The sequence below is a fragment of the Jaculus jaculus genome, chromosome 5, assembly GCF_020740685.1.
Source record: "Jaculus jaculus isolate mJacJac1 chromosome 5, mJacJac1.mat.Y.cur, whole genome shotgun sequence".
NCBI lineage: Eukaryota > Metazoa > Chordata > Mammalia > Rodentia > Dipodidae > Jaculus > Jaculus jaculus.
This window is the reverse complement of record NC_059106.1, coordinates 56,329,655-56,337,956: the sequence shown is the minus strand read 5'-3', so window position 1 is coordinate 56,337,956 and position 8,302 is coordinate 56,329,655. Positions and strand designations below refer to the sequence as shown.

At 48.4% G+C, this 8,302-nt stretch overlaps 1 pseudogene; it reads right to left on the bottom strand.

Annotated features, from left to right (window-relative positions):
• Positions 1–8,302, bottom strand: part of LOC123460657 — a 94,529-nt pseudogene that overhangs the window by 10,829 nt on the left and 75,398 nt on the right.

Below are 8,302 nucleotides of genomic sequence, written 5' to 3'. Positions count from 1 at the left end.
CACACACTTTCCCCTTTGAAATTCCATTCTCCATCATATTACCTCTCCATTTACTTATTCTTATCCACACTGTGATGTTGGGATAAAATATTAATAGTAATAATATTACTGGGCATGGTGGTACATACCTGTAATCCCAACGCTCCAGAAGTGGAGGCAGGAGGATCAAAGGTTCAAGATCAGGGCTGGAGAGATGGCTTAGCAGTTAAGGTGCTTGCCTACAAAGCCAAAGGACCCAGGTTCAGTTCCCCAGGACTCATTTAAACCAGATGCACAAGGTGGCACATGCATCTAGAGTTTGTTTGCAGCAGCTGGGGGCCCTGGTGTACCCATTCTCTCTCTGCTTCTCTCTACCTGCCTATTTCTCTCTGTTTCTCAAATAAATAAATAAAAATAAAATAAACATATCTGGGCATGGTGGTGCATGCCTTTAGTCCCAGCACTCAGGAGGCAGAGGTAGAAGGATCCCTGTGCATTTGAGGTCACCCTGCGATTACATAGTGAATTCCAGGTCAGCATGAGCTAGAGTGAAACCCTACCTCAAAAAAAAAAAAAAAAAAAAAAAAAAAGTTCAAGGGCTTAGCGGTTAAGGCGTTTGCCTGCAAAGCCAGAGAACCTCAGTTCAATTCCATAGAGCCCACGAAAGCCAGATGCACAAGGGGGAGCATGCATCTGGAGTTAGTTTGCAGTAGCTGGAGGCCCTGCTGCATCCATTCTGTCTCTCCCTGTCTCTGCCTCTTTCTCTCTCTCAAATAAATAAATAAAAATCAAGTTTTTTTTTTTTTTCTTTTTAAAGCTCATTCTCAGCTACATAGTAAGTTCCAGGGTCAGCCTGGGCCACATGAGACCCTGTTTAGAAAAGAAAACACACACACACACACACACACACACACGGTGTTGGTACATTCTTTGACCTTGAACACCTCTGCAGATCTTTGTAATTTACTTTGCCACCCTATCACCCCATCAACTCCGGGATCTGCCAGGCAACCAAGCCCGTTCCTGCTTTGACCAAAGGAAAAACAGCTCCTTAGGAAAGTGGCATGCTCACAGGGACTGAGCTGAACTTCTTCTCTTCCTGGCTTCTGTGACCCATCACTCCTCCAAAGCCTGGACTTGCATACCCATGTGGGTATCATGCCTACTTCTGGGGTTGGCGGTTAGCAGTGCCCTTTAGTGAATGCACCAGCCAGTGGGAGTGTTTTGTCTTCTCAGAAGGCCAGACTTGTGTCCCCCCCTTCCCCTTAGAGAGACCACCCAAATGTGCTTGTGAGTAGGGCTGTGTGTTCGCTGGGGCCTCAAGAGAAGGAGAAGAAATGTCTCAGAGCCAGGCGTGGTGGTGCACACCTTTAATCCCAGCACTTGGGAGGCAGAGGTAGGAGGATCGTCATGAGTTCGAGGCCAGCTTGGGCTAGAGAGAGACCCTACCTGGAAAGAAAGAAAGAAAGAAAGAAAGAAAGAAAGAAAGAAAGAAAGAAAGAAAGAAAGAAAGAAAGAAAGAAAGGAAGGAAGGAAGAAAGAAAGGTCTCAAGTGAGGGGAAGAAGGATCACACTTGGCCGCGCCTCTTGAGTACAAGCCTTTACAGTTTATAATGCTGTGGCAGTCACATTGGCTCTCACGGGGACCTTGTGGGAGCTCTGCAAGTAGACAGGACAGTGAACACACAAAAACAATCCCTTTCTGCAGAGCCAAAATTTGTCGCTAATGCCTAACAAAAGGCAAGTGCAAAAGCCAGGCATGGTGGTGCACACTTTTAATCTCAGGACTTGGGAGGCAGAGGTAGGAGGATCGCCGTGAGTTCGAGGCCACCCTGGGACAACATAGTAAATTCCAGGTCAGCCTGGGCTAGAGTGAGACCCTACCTCCGGCTGGTTGGAGGGAAGCAAGTGCAATAAAACCACTGTCCTCTAGTCTCATAGCCACCTGTCAAGCGCTTAGCAGCTATGTGGCCAGTGGTGGCCCTATGGACAGTGGAGGTGTGTCACTCTTTTGTCGTCACAAATTACAACAGGGGCAACGTTGGTTTATGTCATCCCGATACGCTAAAGAAAACACTCAAAATTCCATTTCCCTAAGAAAACTGGTGCTAACACTGTGGTGTGGATGTTTCCAGTTTTCTCTCTGGGTGGGCTTATATATTGCTTTTTTCCAAGCACGGATATACACTGTGCAAACTGCTTTATGGCCTGGCTTTTCACCTGTCAGAATGCCAGAAAAATACTTTCTATAATCCTAGATAGTAGCCTGGCATTGGTATGTTTACCCTAGTTTATTTACATAGTTCTCTATACTCGTCTTCTAATTTTTAAAAAATCTATTAGGAAAACTTCTTTTTATTTTATTTTTATTTATTTACTGGTGGGGAGGGGAGAGGCAGGTAGAGAGAGAGAGAATGGGCATTCCAGGGCCTCCAGCCACTGCAAAGGAACTCTAGACACATGGGTCACCTTGTGCATCTGGCTTACATGGGCCTTGGGGAATCAAACCTGGGTCCTCTGGCTTTGTAGGCAAGTACCTTAACTGGTAAGCCATTTCTCTAGCCCAGAAAACTATTCTTTAACTTGAAATAATTGTGGGGGTTTGTGAGGTGGCTTAAAGCAGTTAAAAAGCCTGTAAAAGCCTGACAGCCTGAGTTCAATTCCCCAGTGTCCGTGAAAATCCAGATACACAAAGTGGCAGATACACCTGGAGTTCCTTTGCAGTGGCAAGAGGCCTGAAGTATTCATACTTTCTCTCCCCCTCTCTCTGCTCATTTATAAATAAACAAATATTTTATTAAAAAAACTTTTATTTAGATGGGAGTGGTGGTGCATGCCTTTAATCCCAGTACTCGGGAGGCAGAGGTAGGAGAATTGTTATGGATTGGAGGCCAGCCTAAGACTACATAGGGAATTCCAGGTCAGCCTGGGCTAGAGTGAAACCCTACCTCAACCCCCCACAAATTAATTAATTAATTAATTAAAAGCACCTCTCTCTCTAAATATATATGTATATGTATATGTATATGTATATGTATATGTATATGTATATTTATGTATTGTTTTTTGAGGAAGGGTCTCCCTCTACCCCAGGCTGACCTGGATCTCACTCTGTAGTCCCAGACTGGCCTCAAACTCATGATGATCCTCCCACTTCTGTCTCCTGAGTGCAGGGATTAAAGGCATGCACCCCCATACCTGGCATGTGCTCTTTTTTATTTTGTCTTCATGAGACAGGATCAAACTCACGGCCCTCCTGCCTCCTGAATGCTGGATCACGCAGTGATAAAATGCTTGTCTGGATCTCGGGACACTTGCGTTCAATCTCCAGCCAAAAAGAAAAAGAAGGGAGAAAGGAAGGGGCGGGGCAGGAGGGGAAGAGGAGAGCTCTGTGGGCGAGTCCATGAGTCAGAATAGTCTAGGGAACTAGCAAGTGCAGAGGCCCCGAGGTGCCTGTACGTGACTGCTCAACACCAAGTGCCGCACCACAGCCGTCACCAGTGAGCCTACAAGGGAGGGAAAAGCAGCAGGCGGGGGGTGCTGAGGGTGTTCACAGCTGCTCCCTCAGGACCTTATAGGCCATGGAAAGGTGTGACATTTTCTTGCAGTGAGACAGGACCTCTGAGGGTTTGAACAGAAGAGTGAGATATCTTAGCTACTCTGTGGAAAATGAACAGGAGTCAGGCAGCCCAGAGGAGCCCTCTCAGGGGGCTTTCGTGCAAATTCAGGCTAAACTTTGCTGGTTTTGCCTCAGGTAGTGGCAGTGGAGCGGGGAGGGTCAGACTGGTCACCTTTGGGAAGTGGCATTCCTCGTCTTTATCATAGGTCCGTGAGGGGTGCTGGAGAGGAGTGTGGAGGGCCTGAGCTGTGTGGCTCACTCAGGGAAGGATGGGGTGGGAAGACCCAAGGGTGTTGGGGGTGGAGGGAAAAGAGGGGCTGGTTTGTGGGCGTATCGTGTGGTGTGTAGATTCATGTTGGTTGGATGCAGAGTAGAGATGCGCCAGTCTGAGGTTAAGACACAGACAGACCATCACAGGCAAGGAGAGATGTACAGAAGAGCCGCAGGAGCAGAGAGCACTAAGCCACCTAGAGATGAGTCGGGGGCTGGGAAGGAAGGAGAGGAGAGAAAGGGAATCTGCTAAGGGGGTTGAGGGTGGTGGTGGGAGGGGGCTATGAGGTGGAGAAAACCACCAGAGACAGGGTCCAGGAAGCAATGGGAACATGGGGAGAGGGGTGCCTGGTCTCGTGTGGATGAGGAGAACTGAGAGTTGCCTTGGGTTAGACTGTGCAAGATCATGGCCTTGGCAGGAGCTCCAGGAAGGGACTTGAGAGAAAAGAGACAGGCATTGACAGCCCAGAAAACTCATGGAAGCGTGTAATTGAAAAGGGAGCAAAGAAACAATGTCTGTGAGGGGCTGGAGAGATGGCTTAGCAATTAATGCGTTTGCTTGCAAAGCCAAAGGACCCAGATTCAATTCTCCAGTACCCACGTAAAGCCAGATGCACAAAATGTTACATGTGTCTGGAGCTCATTTGCAGTGGCTGAAGGACCTATTCCCTCTCTCTCTCTCCCTTTCTCTTCCTTTCTCTCTGTTTGCAAGTAAATAAATAGATAAAAAGGGGAGGGAGGCTGGAGAGATGGTTTAGTGGTTAAGGCACTTGTGTACATAGCCTAAGAACCCATATTTGACTCTCCAGGTCCCACATAAGCCAGTCACATAAGGCGATGCAAACACGTAGGTTGCACATGCACACAAGGTGATGCATGTGTCTGGAGTTGGATTACAGTGGCTGGAGTCTCTGGCATGCCAATTCTCTCTCTCATTAAAAAAAAAAGAAAGAAAGAAAGAAAGAAAGAAAGAAAGAAAGAAAGAAAGAAAGAAAGAAAGACTGGTCTGTTGGGTTTGCCTCAAAAAAAAAAAAATTTTTTTTTAAAGAAAGCCAGGTGTGGAGGTGCACATCTTTAATCCCAGCACTTGGGAGGCAGAGGTTTAAAAGGATCACTGTGAGTTCAAGACCACCCTGAGACTGTATAGTGAGTTCCTGGGCTACAGCGAGACCTTATTTTGAAAAAAAAAAAAAATCACAGAAAGAATGAAAGAAGTGTCTGTGAGGTGACATACACCTTTAATCCCAGCATTTGGGAGGCTGAGGTAGGAGGAGTTTGAGGCCTGCCAGGGGCTACAGAGTGAGTTCCAGGTCAGCCTAGGCTACAGTGAAACCAAACTTCAAAAAGAAAACAAGAGCAAAAGACTTCAATCAAATATTTGGCCAGGGGCTGGAGAGATGGCTTAGTGGTTAAGGCACTTGCTTTGAAGCCTAAGAAGTGTTCGAATCTCCAGGTTCCACATAAGCCAGATGCACAGTGAAGCAAGCACACAATGTCACACACGTGCACAGGGGCCCACGTAACGAGTTTGTTCATGGTGGCTGAAGCCCCTGGTGCGCCCATTCTCTCTCTCTCTCTGCCTCTTTCTCTCTCTCTCTCTCAAAACAAATGGTTAAAAAAAGTATTTGGTCAGACTTGATGGTGCAAACCTTTAATCCTAATCCTGGCACTCAGGAAGCTGAGGTAAGAGGATCACCACGAGTTCAAGGCCAGCCTGAGACTACATAGTGAGTTCCAGATCAGTATGGGCTAGAGTGAAACCCTACCTCCTCAAAAATTACAACAACAACAACAAAGAAAAATGGCTGTGTGTGCATATGTATATATGTGGGTGTCTGTATGTAGATGCATGTTTGTATGTGTGTGCATATGTGCTACGTATGCACATGTATGTCTGTGCTTGCATGTAGGTATGTGTGTGTGCATGCATATGTGCATGTGTATGTGTGTGTGTGTGCTTCTGTGCCTATGTGTGTGTGTGTGTAAGATTGTAAGACTCAGGCCAGCCTGGTGACCCACACTGTGATTCCAGACTGGCCTCAAAATCGTGAACCCCAAGCCACAGCCTCCAAGTGCTAAGCTCACAGGCAGGCCTGTGCCACCACAGAATCGCATACCACCCTTCTACGGGTAGGAAGACACTGATCGCGAAGGAGGACTAGGTTGCGTGGCACTGGGACGCCCCCCCTCTTCCCTCCTCTCCCCGCCTCTCCTTCCTTTGCCAGAACTCTTGCCGCAAAGCTCACCTTGCCTCACTAACTCCCCGCTACAAGGCAGAAGGGGGCTCCCCTTGAAACCCAAAAACAATAAATTTAAGACCCATAAAGGGAAGTTTTGCTTCACAGAGAGGGGACACTGGCTAAAAATACCAGTGGCTTTAAGAAGCATTTAGATGAATTCATAGATAGTTGACCCTCACACACGGCTGGACAGATCATCTAATGACATACTTCACAACACCCCGCTGTCTGAAACCTCCCACGGTACCCAAGTGAGAACCCAGACCCGGACCCGGACACTCCCCAGCCTCCTCTCTTGACCTTCCCTCCTGGCTCACTTGGCCCTGGCAATGCTGATCGCCTTGAAGGCTTTTGGATTCCTGCCTCAGGGCCTTTGGACTAAACCTTTTCCTGGACCACTCTCCCCTTGGCTCTCTGCCCTGGACTCCCCTTCTCATCCCTCATACCTCGGGTCCTAATGACACCTTCTCTAGGAGGGCTTTCCTGGCCTGACACCCCGAGGAGTCAGTGCCTGGACACTGTCTTGTCACCTAGAGCTTTTCTTCCTCTCCCTTATCACAAGCCACATCCTTCTGTTAAATGGTTGTTTCGTGTCTGTCTCCTTCCTTGGGGCGGGAGCTCAATGCAGTCAGGGCCGTCTGTCTGTCGTCTGCGCTGTGAGCTTACATGTGAGCTCGCCCCGCACTGCCTGCCTGCTGGACTCCCGGCCTTCGGTCCTCAGGCAGCCAGTCTGGGGGGAGATCCTGTGACTGATATCTAGACTTCACAGGCGAGGAAGCAGAAGTATGCTTGATGATACGATATCGCGATTCACCTGAGGCCACCGGCCAGTGAGAGGCTCTGGGCTTCTTGCTCCCAATTCTACGTCTCTGTCCCTCTCCCAGGTCCACGGAGAAGGTGCTCGGCAGACACTGAGGAACGAGTGACTAGAGGCACAAGGGCTGGCACCAAGGGCTCTGGCGTCACATGTGGCTCTGGGGCCAGCTCTGTCCGCTAGGAATGTGGGTCTTAAAAGCTAATTTTAGCCGGGCATGGTGCTACATGCCTTTAATCCCAGCACTCCAGAGGCAGAGGTAGGAGGATCACCATGAGTTCGAGGCCACCCTGAGAATACAGAGTTAATTCCAGGTCAGCCTGGGCTAAAGTGAGACCCTAACTCGGAAAACACCCCCCCCAAAAAAAAGCTAATTTAAAGTGTTGGGGGGAAGTCTTAGCACTTAAAGGAGCTTGCTTGCAAAACTTGCTGGCTGGGGTTCAATTCCCAGCCACCCATGTATAGCCAGTCTTAAAGTGTGCAAAGATTTGGCATTTCTTTGCAGCAGCAAGACACACCCAATCAACCAATAAATTTTTAAAAATAATTTTTCTTTATTTGCAAGCAGATAGGACAGAGAGAACAGGTGTACCAGGGTCACCAGCCACTGCAAATGAACTCCAGACACATGTGCCACCTCGTGCATCTGGCTTCTGTGGGTCCTGGAGCATTGAACCTGGATCCTTTGGCTTTGTAGGCAAGCACTTTAACCGCTAAGCCATCTCTCCAGCCCTAATTATTTTTTTAAAAGAAAAAACAGAGGGACTGGAGAGTTGACTCAGTGGATGGTGTGCTTGTCACACAAGCATGAGGAACTGAGCTTGGATGCTCAGTGCCCATGTAAAATGCCAGCTGGGATGGCGTGCACCTGTAACCCCAGTTCTAGGAGGCGGAGACAGGAGGTTCTCTGGTGCTTACTGGCTAGCTAGTCTAGCTAACTTGGTGAGGTCTAGGTTCAGAGACAGATCCTGTCTCAATAAATAAGGAGGGGTGTGACTGAGAAAGACACTTGATGTCAACTTCTGGCCCCCATGTGCTCGCACATATGAACATACATGTATGCACACCACACACACAGATGCAAGAGAAATACACTAAATAAATGTCCCTCCTCCAGAAATGGCAAAGCAAAGAGGAACAGAAGTGTGATGGCATTAAGTACTGAGGAGGATGTGAAACAGCTGGACGCTCTGCCATGGCAGAGGAAGGGCCCGGGGGGAGTCACTGAGGAGCAGGATGACAGACAGTGCCTCATGAAGCCACATGTCACGGCCAGGAGCCATGAGAGCAGTGTTAGGTATGCAGTCTACGCAGGCTGAGAAGGATTGTCAGCCTGCTGCTGACAGCAAAATATCCTGGAAACCGTGCTGAGGAGATGGC